This window comes from Erpetoichthys calabaricus, chromosome 3 (assembly GCF_900747795.2).
Source record: "Erpetoichthys calabaricus chromosome 3, fErpCal1.3, whole genome shotgun sequence".
NCBI lineage: Eukaryota > Metazoa > Chordata > Cladistia > Polypteriformes > Polypteridae > Erpetoichthys > Erpetoichthys calabaricus.
The window spans coordinates 91,393,873-91,408,245 of record NC_041396.2 but is presented as its reverse complement, the minus strand read 5'-3'; the positions used below and the strand labels follow the sequence as shown (position 1 = coordinate 91,408,245).

Sequence of the window (14,373 nt, the reverse complement as noted above, 5' to 3'; positions counted from 1 at the left end):
TCATTGAAGGATGTTTTCTTTTGAAATGATGTTACTAACCGAGCGCAATACAGCATAAGAAATTGCCCTGGCCATCACAAAGTTATAGAAAATGTAAAGAATGTTAAAGCCCTCTTGAAGGAACACAGTCTCATTAGATAAATAGTCTGCTCTGTCCTTAGTTCCTCTGTGTTATGAGACCAGCCCAGTATGTCACTTGGATCCCCAAGTACTTTTAGCAATGTACCACCTCCACATTCACTCCTTGAATAGTGACTGGGTGTAGATGCTCTTTGGTGTGGTGAAAGTGAATCACCAGTTCCTTGCTTTTACTGTAGAGCTGTAGAATATTCTTTTTTGCACCAAGAAACCAAGATCTGTGCTCCATCTCAACACTCTTGTCAACGCAGCCCATTTCTGCAAGTGACAACTCCTGATGTGATATTTATTGTAAGAGTTATGCAGGATGAGGAGACAGTTATTGAGCCTGACAAGCTGCAGTCCATTATCCAGGACACCGTAGGCTCAGCCGGCTGCATATCTCTAAATTTACCTCTTAAGAGGAATGGCTGGATGCTATTGATGGCACTGGAGAAATCAAAAAAGCACAATCATCACAGTGTTGCCAGCTTAGTTCAGATGGGAATAATTTACGAAGCAGACAGATGATTGTATCTTCTACTCAAATTTTTGTCCAATCGGCAAACTGTTTTGACTCCAGGTGGTTTTTCACAAGAAGGCTCACAAAGGCCAAGACCAGTCTCTCGAAGATCTTCGTGATATTTGACATAAGGGCCATTGGTCAGTAATCATTAGGTAAAGAGACCGTATAATGTTAAAGAATAGGATAAAGATTTGGAATACCATTTGGGATTCCTGTTTCTCTGAAGAAGATGACTATGATAGGGTAGCATGAGAGCACACTGCCAGCTCAGTCTAAGGTATGGTCCATATTCCCATGCTTTTCTAGGAGGGCATTCATTTAAATGTGACTTGGTAGTTATCAAACAGCAATCTTCTTTAGGGGAACTCTTCTCATAGATGTACTAGGCAAAATGGAAAGATTGCACATCACACTTCCGCTCTTTGAGGTGATATAAAGGAAAGACTCATTAGATCGCTGGCCACCCTGTCACTCTCTGTGTTCCCAGCAAATGCAGCACAATTGCCACACACTTGACTTGGTAAATCCTTATTGGTGTTGCTTGATAAAATCTACTGATAGTAAATTTTTACTTCCACTTTAAAGAGTCAATGTTTCAGAGATTTCAAGGATGGGTTGCCAAACAAAATACTGCCATAAAACCTTAATAAATTGTCTTCCTGTTACGCAATACTCAATGTTATCTCTTCATTTTTCTTTTCCAATCCCAAGAAGGAGGTGTATTTTCAAATATCAGTTTATTTTTAACACAATATCCAAAGAGAAACATTTGGCACCGCCTTGGTGACCTTTATGCATGCAGAAAGATTTACAAGGAAAATCAATTGGCCTGCCAAGAGTTCAGTCTCTGCTGCCAGGTTAAAGGAGACACATGGAGGCCCCTTGTGTAACACGTCTTGGTTTCCAGCACTCAAACATTATTTGACTTCTGAATTGTTTTTGGAGAGAAGAAAGCAAGAGACGCCATGAAAGAACCCTTGGGAGAGTTCACGTCCTTTCTGTCTGTAGTTCTGCAAAGGCAAAATCCTCTTTATCTAGATGTAATGGGTATTATTTTAAAGAAGTAGATGGCTTTTGTTTAATATTTGGCTTATTTATTTATTTTCACTTCACAAGGCTACGCAAATTAACTTTTACCGTAGACTTTAAAATCACAAGAAAGGATCACGATTTTCATAATTATTTTTAAGCTCCAGCACTTATTATTATTTTCAGTTTGATATGTGACCTTATCCAATACAGCTCACAAATGAAAACCATTATATATATATTGTCACGCTTGGGTCACAGTTTTCCGCAGAAACACAGGAGATTGACACTTTATTCAAACACTTCTCTCTTTAAAAATAGGTGTGCATCAGGAGTGGGCCCCCAAACAGGAGGAGTGGATGGCTGGAGGGGAAGAGAGAGACAAGCAATCAGCCAAAAAAGGACAGGTGCAGTTCAGGCTTATAAGTATGCAAAGCGTCACATGAGAAGCATATCATGCGACAGAGCAGCCACACCAGTCCAGCAAGTAAGGGAGCAATGTGAAGGTAGACTGTCAGTGTTTAAGAGGGGATTTTTGAGGAGCGTCCGTGTCTTTTAGGGGTGCGTTCAGTCCCCTTGCTCACAATACTATATATGTATATATATATATATATATATATATATATATCTGCGGTGGGTTGGCACCCTGCCCAGGATTGGTTCCCTGCCTTGTGCCCTGTGTTGGCTGGGATTGGCTCCAGCAGACCCCCGTGACCCTGTGTTCGGATTCAGCGGGTTGGAAAATGGACAGATGGATATATATATATATATATATATATATATATATATATATATATATATATATATATACACATATATATATTGTAAAAAGCCGACACAGATTCACACTGGAGGCACACATATAAAATAAACAAACTTTTTATTTTCTTCACCTGTGGGGCACGTCTTTCCCGTAATCCCCACAGGCACAAAAAAGTCCCAAAACAACAGAAGCACTAAACACTTCTTCTCCTGCACCACCACTCCTCCCAGGCAACCTTGTCCTCCTCCACCTGACTCCGGCCACTGAGTGGTGGTTGCTGGCCCCTTTTATTGGGCACCCAGAAGTGCTCCAGGTGTTTGATTGCCGACATCCGGCTGCACTTCCAGGTGTGGCGAAACTAGTGCCCAGAAGGATCCAACAGCTCATGCTGCAGCACCCCCTGGCGGCACCTGCGGAACCCAACAGGGCTGCACAAAACTCCAACCCCCATGAAGCCCTGGGGGAGTCCGAGGCACCACTGTAACCCAGGGAGGCTGCCATCTAGCGTCCAGGGGGAGATGTTGCGTTTCCCATGCTTGCTCCCCTGGTACATATGCTGCAGGGGCGTTCCAGCCAGGCATGGGCCTCGGCCATCCGTCACAATATATCCATATTACTAACCGAGAATGCTAAACCGGATGATGGACGCAGGCACATCCGGCAATGGGCCGTAGCTGCAAAAAGACGTACTGCGCAGGTGCAAAAAGAGTCCGCGAGAGTCGGCTGAGGAGCCGAGAAAGGCGGACAAAAGAGGGCGAGAGAGGCAGATGAGGGTCCGCGAGAGGCGCAGGCGCAAAAAGAGTCCGCGAGAGTCGGAGAAAGGTGGACAAAAGAGGGCGACAAAGGCGGATGAGGGGCCGCGAGAGACAGACGAGACCACAGAAAAAAGGAGTGAGCACATACAAAAAGTAGTCGCAACAAGCACCAAAAAAAAGAAAAGGCACATAAAAAAGTGGTCAAACGCGGGCAAAGCACGAAACACATTGCACACGAAACTAAACACACCAAAAAAAAAGAACAGACGAGCGCACAACAGCAGGGCACGACCACACCCCCCCCCCCCACCCTACAGGCACTGGACGGGACGGGACGGGACACACACCAAGAGGGGGATTCATCAAGCCCATGGAAGACAAAAAAAAAAGAACACAAAACCACCCCACAGACCCTACAAGCAAGGGACGGGACACACACAAAGAGGGGGATTCAAACAAGACACAGGAACACAAAAAGAAAGAAGACGCTCGCGCAACAACAATCCCCCCCACACATCCATAAGAAGTGACACCCAAAGCCACATATTCTAAAGTGAACGTCAACACCTTCACAATAGGCAGCATAGGTGTCGGCATAGGTGTCAGCATAGGTGGATGTCCTTTCAATAAAGCACTATTTAACCGTTCAACTGCAGAAAAGGATACATATTAACAGTGACTGCGATCCTCCTTATTACTTATCCATATTTCGCATGCTGAGAAAGAAACAAGTCATGAATACACGGTCACAGGTACAAAACGATTCGCGTGTCAAAGTGCTGCATCGAAAGAAGCACGATTTCAAACCGAAAGAGCTCGCGTATCAGACATACAAAAAAGGGAGCGAAGAGACAGAATAAATGAACGTAGACGTGTACAACGCGCACATGACCTGCCAGAAAAAAAAAACAAGACGCGAAAAGCACAAAGCTCAAATGACCGACATACAAAAACGGACAAGGCTCGATACAAACAATGCACGGCGTAGACTGAAACGGACTTTGCGCAAAGCGGAGGCGAAGAAAAAAAAAGAAAAAAATAGAGCGTCACAAATAATGGACATGCAACAAAAAGGCAATCAAACGCAAAAAGCAAAACATGCCCGTCGCGGACATCAACGCCACACACCTGTTAAACGCTTACGCCAAATGGCTGAAAACGCCTTCAATAAGGAATCCACTATTGAGGAAAATTCATTGGGATTAATGAATGTCATTTGCAATCATTGTCATTCACTTAACTTCACAGAAGAAACAACTGGCAATACAAACAATGAATTTACACGTTGTTGTCAAAAAGGTCAGATTAGACTGCCTCCTTTACATTCATATCCTGAATATCTAAAGAGGCTTCTAACTAACGATGTGCCTGAAAGTAAAAACTTTATGAACTGCATTACATCCTACAATAGTTCATTTGCTTTTGCATCTACCGGAGTACATATCAGGCCACCAAAAGGCAATGGCCCATACTGCTTTCGCATATGTGGACAAATATTGCATGGCATTGGAACAGTGCACCCTGAAACAAATCAACAACGCAAATATGCACAAATCTACATCCTAGATATCAACGCATGAACCTTCCTGAAAACAAACAATGCACGGAGCCTATAATGAGAAACGTCACTCATGTCATAAACAATCACCCATTAGCTAAGTCTATAAAAATGCTACATGAAGTTGAAAAGGAGGCAAATACAAAAGCAAATGCAGAAGTTATAGCGGCAACTACAATTGCTTTGGTCTTGATAAAGGACAAAGAACAAGATCCAAGACGATACAATCTGCCCGTCGTTAATGAAGTGGCAATTGTCTTTCAAAGTAAAGATGGTGAGCCTCCATTTCACAGAGATATTGTTCTACATTTACGTCCTGATAAAAACAACACACCTACATTCCAACGCATAAACATTTGCTTTCCGCTTCTTAATACTTTAACATACCCCATATTATTTCCAACTGGACAGGAAGGATGGAGTGCTACAATTTCAAGAATTGAAAAACAGCAGGCACAGAGACGATCACGTGTATCCATGAAAGAATATTTCTCCTACAGACTCTCAGTAAGGGACGACTTTAATCCATTACTCAATGCAGGAAAGCTGACTCAACAATACATCATTGACGTTTATGTTCGAGCGGAATCAAATGATCTGCAGTGGATAAAAAACAACCAACCTTCACTTAGAGCCGATAAATACAAATCGCTGCTGGACTACATTAATCGGGATGCTGACGTCATGGAGCACATTTCAATAAAACATTAATATATGCCAAACACTCTATTTGTTATTTCTATGCGCATCATCCAAAGCTGCACACTATTCTATATCTAATTCATACATCTCATTCTTTGTCATGTCCCAACGCCAGGGGTTGGCGAGCGAAGCGAGCAGGGGGCGGAGCCCCCTAGTATATATATATACAAGGTGAGACACAAAAATATTATATATTTATTGATGAATTACAGCATTCTAAACATTGTCACCCTCTATATACCCCCCTCTCTCACCATACATATCTTCCATTGATTGAAACCGTGCTGGAAGTCTTTTTGCTTGAGGCTCTTCAACAGGCTTGCCATTTCTGTCTTTACTTCATCCATTGAAGAAAAATGTGTTCCCTTCGGGTCACTTTTGATTTTTGGGAACAAGTAAAAATCACAGGGTGCTAAATCAGGAGAATAAGGAAGACAGGAATGGTTTTGTCAGTCAAAAACTGCTTTACGGAAAAAGCAGTACGATCATTTTGAACCATCTGATTCACCATTTTGATGTTTTCATCCGTCCGAGACGAGCATGGGTGACCTGGACATTAAACATCTTCCACATTTTCTTACCCTTCCTTGAAATGTTTGTGCCACTCAAAAACTTGTGTGTGAGACAAACTGTTATCATTGTACACTGTTTTTATCATTACATGTTTCTGTGGCCGTTTTGTTAAATTTCGCAAGAAATTTGCTGTTCAATTTTTTCACCTGACATTATAGCGGCAATTCGTGTAGCGATTGTTGTGCAAATACTGACCGGGCTATTCACAGGTTATACCTAGCCAGTCGGTGGTTTGAGAGGGCGTGTAGGAGGGGATATAGCTCTATGATTCACGTCCAGCCGATATCCAGTTTTCCAGGAAAGCCCCAATCCCAGTCCAGTTATTTTTGTGTCTCACCTCATATACTACCGGTCTAAAGTTATAGAAAGCCTCAGTTTTTCCAGTTAAATTGGTTGAAATGCAATGAATAATCTAGAATGGTGACAAAGTAAGCAATAAACCTGTAGAGGTTTAAATTTAAAGTTTAGGTTAGCAAAATCTGTATTGTTGTCCGCATATTGATTTGGCAACATTTTACACCCGATGCCCTTCCTGACGTAATAAAATTGATGAACCACAGCATGAACTTATGGGAAAGAGTAGTGGAAGCTAGGTTAAGAAGTGAGGTGATTAGTGAGCAGCAGTATGGTTTCATGCCAAGAATGAACACCACAGATGCAATGTTTGCTCTGAAGATGTTAATGGAGAAATTTAGAGTAGGCTAGAAGGAGTTGCATTGCGTCTTTGTGGATCTGGAGAAAGCATATGACAGGGTGCCTTGAGAGGACTTGTGGTATTGTATGAGGAAGTCAGGAGTGGCAGAGAAGTACATAAGAGTTGTACAGGATATGTACAAGGGAAGTGTGACAGTGGTGAGGTCTGCGGTAGGAGTGATGGATGCATTCAAGTTGGAGGTGGGATTACATCAGGGATCGGCTCTGAGCCCTTTCTTATTTGCAATGGTGATGGACAGGTTGACAGACGAGATTAGACAGGAGTCCCCATGGACTATGATGTTTGCTGATGACATTGTGATCTGTAGCGATAGTACGGAGCAGGTTGGTTGAGGAGACCCTGGAGAGGTGGAGATATGCTCTAGAGAGGAGAGGAATGAAGGTCAGTAGGAACAAGACAGAATACATGTGTGTAAATGAGAGGGAGGTCAGTGGAATGGTGAGGATGCAGGGAATAGAGTTGGCAAAGGTGGATGAGTTTAAATACTTGGGATCAACAGTACAGAGTAATGGGGATTGTGGAAGAGAAATGAAAAAGAGAGTGCAGGCAGGGTGGAATGGGTGGAGAAGAGTGTCAGGAGTAATTTGTGACAGACGGGTATCAGCAAGAGTGAAAGGGAAGGTCTACAGGACGGTAGTGAGACCAGCTATGTTATATGGGTTGGAGACGGTGGCACTGACCAGAAAGCAGGAGACAGAGATGGAGGTGGCAGAGTTAAAGATGCTAAGATTCGCACTGGGTGTAATGAGGATGGACAGGATTAGAAATGAATACATTAGAGGGTCAGCTCAAGTTGGACGGTTGGGAGACAAAGTCAGAGAGAGACGAGATTGCGTTGGTTTGGACATGTGCAGAGGAAAGATGCTGGGTATATTGGGAGAAGGATACTAAGGATAGAGCTGCCAGGGAAGAGGAAAAGAGGAAGGCCTCAGCGAAGGTTTATGGATGTGTTGAGAGATGACATGCAGGTGATGGGTGTAACAGAACAAGATGCAGAGGACAGAAAGATATGGAAGAAGATGACCCGCTGTGGCAACCCCTAATGAGAGCAGCCGAAAGAAGAAGAAGATTAGCAAAATCTGAAAAAAAAAATTTCAGAATATTACACATGGGCCTTCTTCAGGGAACAACCTACAGATGTTCTCCAGTAATTAAAGTAAATTAAGTCTTGCAAGTTGAAGCAAACAATTTTAACAGGTGTCTCAACTTGTGTTGATTACTTAAAAATCCTCTGTCTGTCTTAAAGCAGAGTTGGAACAGTCTGTGTTACTACACCCTCCAGTGACAATTGCAAGAAAACTACAATTAACTAATGAAATGAGACAGAGCATTATTACCCTTAGAAGTGTGGGACTATCAGTTGGAGAAATTGCAAAAAAAAAAAAAAAAAGTCAAAGTGTCAGTGAGTACGGTGTCCTACAGAATCCAAAGGCAATTGGAAACTGGAAAAAACTCTTTTAGGAAGAGATCTGGCAGACTCATCACAACCCAATCTGAAGACAATTTTCTGGGGATCACCAACTTGCATGACAGGTATCTCACAGTACAACAGCATCAAACGCAGGTTCTACTGTGAAGAGGAGACTTGTCCAGTCTGCAGTAGTCCACCGCCGGTATTTCAAGGCCATATTTTGTCCTTTAAGGAATGGCTTCCTCAATGCCACCCACCCTATAAAACCTGCAGCACAAAGTCTCCTCTTCACAGTACAATCTGAAACTTGCTTTTTTTGACCAATGTTAAGTTGTGCTTGAAGCTGTTCTTAAAGCTGCTGTGCTATGAGGTGCTAATGCTTTATAAATAGTAAGTCACATTTTCATACTCTTGTAAAGTCTAGACTGTAAATAGCTGAATAGTTTACTTTTAATGTTTTCTGTTGCATGCTGAAAAAACTAACATGATGCAACTTGATATTTTGTCCATCTAACCATGTTGGTCTATTTCCCATTCTTAAAGTGACAGGACAGCACACAAGACTGTCCACACATATACTGTACACTCACACTTTATAAGATGTTTTCACTTAAATATTATGTGTCTGGAATGCATAAAGAATCTGTAACCACCAAATACCTGTATGGACCACAACTCTCAAGCAAAGAGGTGGCATGGCGATGTGACAAATGGCAGTGCTTCCTCATAACAAAATATCACTTAAAGTTTACCTTGCCATGCTGTGTGATTAACACAAGTCTAATTTTGAGATTTTTAATGTTTGCTTAGGTTTGCATCACAGATTCCAGTTTTCTCTCAAAGACAGAACGTTTGGTGGATTTTTAGCTGCAAATTGGTTGGGTGGAGCAGAGTGTGTGAGTGTGTGTTATATGATGAACTGGCTTCCATCCAGAGTTAGTTACTGTCAGCCTTAGCTACTGACCTAATGACCTCTTGAGTAGTTTAAAAGCGGATGGTTGAATTTTAAACGTATTGATGTACAACATCTTAATTGGAATTTTAGCCAAACTGATTACTCATGGCAGCTGAGATAATAGCACTTGGAACCAAACTATAATTTTTAGCATTTAAACTAATGGATAATTGCTTTTCAATTTATGAATTTTTAAAGCTTCCTCAGCTCCACCATGGAATTGCTACTCGGTGAAATAAGTGGCAAATTGGTTGCTGCTTGTATAAATTTATTTCCAGCAATTGCAATGTAATCGTGTTCCGAGTTAAATTGCTTTTCTATTAGATATTGAAATCTAATAATGTCACTGAACATTATACTTGGAGACAGGTATATTTAAATCATGGTAGGAGGAAGGTCCAATTTGCAATAAGTGCACAAGTGAACCTATCTGATTTTGCATGAGATCATATTTATGGTGTGTTCTGTCCTGTCTTATCTAGATTGTATTTGTATTTTACCTCATTTGCTGCATTCAGTCTGTCAATGAAGCTGGAGCTAAAAAAAAAAAAAGAGAAACTAAACATACTTTGTAATTTCCTCACACTGTCATTGAGATAAAAAGCCAGAGCGATGACAACACAAAAGTGACTTTCTAATGGCTCGCAGAAGAATTTGGTTAACATAAACTAAATTAACAAACCTGTCTTTCAGGCAATTAAGCATTCCTTCTTTAAAAATGTTGTAGTAATAAATACCATGCACTTAAAATCATATTATTTTAAATGCTATTTATTTCCAAAATAAATACTTGCTAGCTTTTATCTGAAACATATGCTTAGCAAATGCCTAAAGTCAGGCAGCCACAGGCTATATTCTCTAGTGTCACTTCCACTGATTTGGAAACTCTCCTTGAAAGAAGTTACTGGTTAGAATAAAACAGAATTTTTTTTAAAAAATGGTAAAAAATTCTAATGGACAACTCTTCATGAAGAAGGCAGTGTATAGATACTATTACTTGGTTTGCTGAGATGGCAGGAAGTGAATAGCCGCCCTTAGCCTTCACATGATTATATTTTATTGGTGGTGGCAGAGTGGTGCAGTGTGTATTGCTGCCTTCTCATTGTTAAGGTCAAGGGGTGGGAGAAGAGACAAGAGATGAGAAAAAATCACATAATGAGCACAGTTAATGTATTAATAGGTTTATTTAAGAAGTCAACTAATTCATGCAAAGAACTTAAATTGTTTAAGAAAAAATCAACAACAAAAGGAGCTCTTCAAATAAATACATTCGATAAACTTTGCAAATGGCTAACAAAGCACTAAATAAAAAGGCAGAAAACACACAAAATTTGAAATATTTGAATATGAAAAAACCCTAACAGTTTAAACCTAATATAAAAGTGGCATAAGCCTAGACTCAAAGGAATCCTAAGGATATTAAATGCAAGGTTCTCAAAACTATAACCATAGCTTCTAAACTACTGGAAGAAAAATCCCTTAAATTTTCACAAAAGTCAACCATGTGAGAACAAAAGGACAATAAGGGAACTCAATGTCCCCGCAGTTAGGCTGAGTCTGGTAGCTTAACTTTAAATAGAACTTCCTGCCTTAATGGCAGTGCACCTGAATAATTAGGAAGCCCTTTTACTACAACAGGACATACACCGAATAAAAAACCAAAATACAAAGAAAACCATTGACAATAATAACAAAAAACGGATTACAAATAGTGTTGAATGTTATTTAGAGTAAATGTATATCATGCTCAACGCTTCTTAGTGAGAAATGCTCATCTATACAAGAATAAATAGGATTGAACTTTCACCAAGGACTTGGGTTTTATTCCTAGATTGTGTCCTCTCCTAGTCTTTGTGTTTTTTAGGTTTTCTAGGGCAAATGCAGATTTTATTTTAATAGAATTGGCCAATTCCAATTTGTTTTCTTTATCCTTTAAAGTTTGTTTTTTTTCTTTTTACATTAAGCTTCTGCATAACCAGCAATGAAGAAGTCTTATGTTCTGCATTACAGTGGTACTTTTATAATTAAACTGCAGGACACAAGTGTTACCTGTTCATTTATTATTTACAAACTCTGTAGGGATATTGTTCAGTGACTACGGAAAATACTATAATAAATAAAATCCCCTTAATATACAGAATAAAACATGACAAAAATATTACCCCTAATACACACGTCTTAAAAGAAAATAAAAATGATTAGCATAATTAGTTATACTTCTAAGAAAATCTTCATATTTATTTCATATTTAGTTCAAAGTTTAAATGTAAAATCAACTCTTTTTTTTTTAAACATTTTATTAATTTTATTAAAATCAAATAATGTTCCATACAAGCAAGTCAAGTTTAGCAAAACTGGGTTTGGAACAAATCGACCCCCACCCATGTGAAAGAGAGTTAGGCCAACAGAGTAAAACTTTAATAATAGTAAAAATATATAGATAAATTAATGAATACAAATGAAAAAGAGAATCTGCTTCCTCAATGCTTTAAATGCTTATTCTAAAATTTTATTGATCAGATCCTGCCAGATTTTGAAAAAGTTTTGTACAGATGCTCTAAGTGAGAATTTGATTTTTTCCAATTTTAGATAATATATAACATCAGTTGCCCACTGACTTAAAAGAGATGAGTTAGGATTCTTCCAGTTGAGCAAAATAAGTCAACGTTCCAATACTGAAGTAAAGGCAATCACATTTTGTTTGTCCTTCTCCACTTAAAGCCCATCTGGAAGAACACCAAACACATCTGTTAGTGGATTAGGAGGGATTGTGACACCAATGCTGACTGAAAGGCATTTAAAGATTTTTGTCCAAAATTAGGTTAATTTGGTGCACGGCCAAAACATATGACCCAATGAGGTTGGAGCTCGATTGCAACATTTGCAGGTTGGATCTTGCCCTGGAAACATTTTGGACAATTTTAAACGAGACAAATGCACTTGATATATAATTTTAAGTTGAATAATTGCATGCTTTGCACATATGGAGCTCGAGTGAATTCTGTGCATTGTTCCTTGCAGTGAGAGATCCTTTTTCCCACTGTACTCTGGGATCTTTGAAAGGGAGGGACTGTAAAATGTTTTTATATATTACAGAAATGCTGTCTGAGTCCTCAATGTTGATCAATATTTTTTCTGGTATAGAAGTTAGTGGGAGGTGAGGAAAATTGAGTAGGTTTTGTTTGACAATGTTTCTAATTTGAAGGTAGTAAAAGAAATGTGTTGCTGGGAAGTTACATTTAGAGTGTAATTGTTCGTAGGATGCGAAGACTTTGTCTATATGCAGATCTCTAAGTGATTTAATCCTGAATGTTTTCCAAACATTAAAGACTGTGTATGTTTGAGAGAGTGGAAAAAGGTGGTTCTCATGCAGAAGTGCCACAGATAAAAGCTTCTCTATCTTAAAATACTTTCTACATTGGTTCCATATTCTGAGTGAGTGAAGCACAATTGGGTTGTTACTATATTGGTGATAATTTGTATTTATTGAGGTGCATAGCAGTGAATATAAAGAAGTACTGCAGGATTTTATTTCTTTTGTGGACCAAGCCTGTGTCTTTTCATCTATTTGTGTCAATGTCCAGGTTTTTATAGCTTGTATATTCACCACCCAGTAATAAAATTTAAAGTTAGGTAAAGCCAACTCATTTTGCTCTTAAGAAGACAAGCCTGTTGTTTACTAAGCAGCAAGGGCGAATTCTTCTTTATTTGTTCTTTTTCCTAATTAAAAATGTGAGCTAAACACGAGCTTGCTTACCATCCACACCCAGACAAGGAGACAGGACAAAATGAAAAGGTCAGAACTCATTCTCTTTTAATATCTGCCGAAGATGCACCTCTCTTCCTCTGCCGTTCCTTTCCATGCACAGGATGACTCCTCGGATTCCTTTTTCTTAGTTTAATACTCCACTTTCTTTAATGTGAAAGCCAGTATTCCTGCCTTCACTCTCTCCTGTCCACTCTTAGTTTACAGAATGTTCGACAACAAAATGACACCTGTGATTCCTCAAGTACTGTAATACTTTGTAGCATTGCAACTAAGTTACTAAATTGCAGAAAAGAGCAGAAAAGAGAAAAGAGTTTAACAATCACTGATCAAGTTATTTATGGTGGTCTTGCTCAACAGCCAATCAATTGTAGCTTCGCAACCTTTTTTGGTACTTCCATTTCCTTCCATATCACAAAGATGATAATTTTGGAAGAATTGTTGACTGTTATGATTTGAGTTTTTTTGTATTTTTTCTTGTTGTTTTCAAAATTCATCTTGGTGTTGTTTTAAGAGTTTTAAAATCCGAGGAATCAAATTCTGCAGTCAGAGTTTTAATTAGAGCTTTCATTTTCATGTTCATTCATTTTTACTGTTTTTTTTTTTTTTTTGGACACTGTTTAGGTTTGAGAGTGGGTGCCACCATTTTGTGACATTTGTGTCATCTGTTTCCATGGGGATTCTCCCATGATGCACTGGAGCTGCACCAGTTGTGATATCATCAGTGTGCCAGTATAAAAACTCCCCCAAAACAGTCACTTCTATCCAAGATTGGACCAAACCTAGCTACTCACTTTAGTTTTATTTTGATTACTAATCCCTGAAACAAAGCTCTGCCTTTTGACTGATTTTTCATTCACAATTTGGCTCTAACACTCTTTCTTTTAGAATTTAAGTTTTGACCATTACTTTGCCTTGACACTGTTTTGTTATGCTGTTCCTCACTCCTGTTTTTGGAATGATTTAGTATGGATATTTACATTCTATGCAGAGTTGGTTCCTCTGTTGTGCCCAATCCTGTGGGAAGAGTGTGGTTAAAGTAGGTTTAGAACATTGATGAAATGAAATATGTGATTACTGTATATGTTTAATAAGTATAGAAAGCATATGAACACAGTTGGACACTGAGAACTGGAAAGATGGAGCCAGTGAAGCCTCAGTTGCTGTTGTCTGGTCTTGGTAACGTGAGACCGAGTTTCCTGTTAACCAGCTCAAGTGACTTTTTACAGGCAGCAGTTCAAGGTTTAAACCCAGAGCTCCTTTGAAAACATTGTGTCCTCCTTGAGCCTCATCCCAAACGTACAGTTAAATCACCTGACAGTTTGTGAACATCTGAGTAATATCTCAGCTTAACAGTTTTATGGGATCTATCTAGCTGATTGTTCAAGGAGTTGCTCCAATTTAATGCTTTTCATGAAGACAGAAGCTAAGGTAAGTAGAGAGTTAAGCAAATGATTGAAGGGCAGATACATGAAGCCTACATTAATAACTGTTTCCACATAG

At 39.4% G+C, this 14,373-nt stretch overlaps 1 protein-coding gene across 2 annotated transcripts in view; it reads left to right on the top strand.

Annotated features, from left to right (window-relative positions):
- The window catches only part of kcnc4 (potassium voltage-gated channel, Shaw-related subfamily, member 4), a 154,943-nt gene that overhangs the window by 101,684 nt on the left and 38,886 nt on the right, over nucleotides 1-14,373 (top strand). The gene's annotated exons all lie outside the window — the stretch shown is intronic.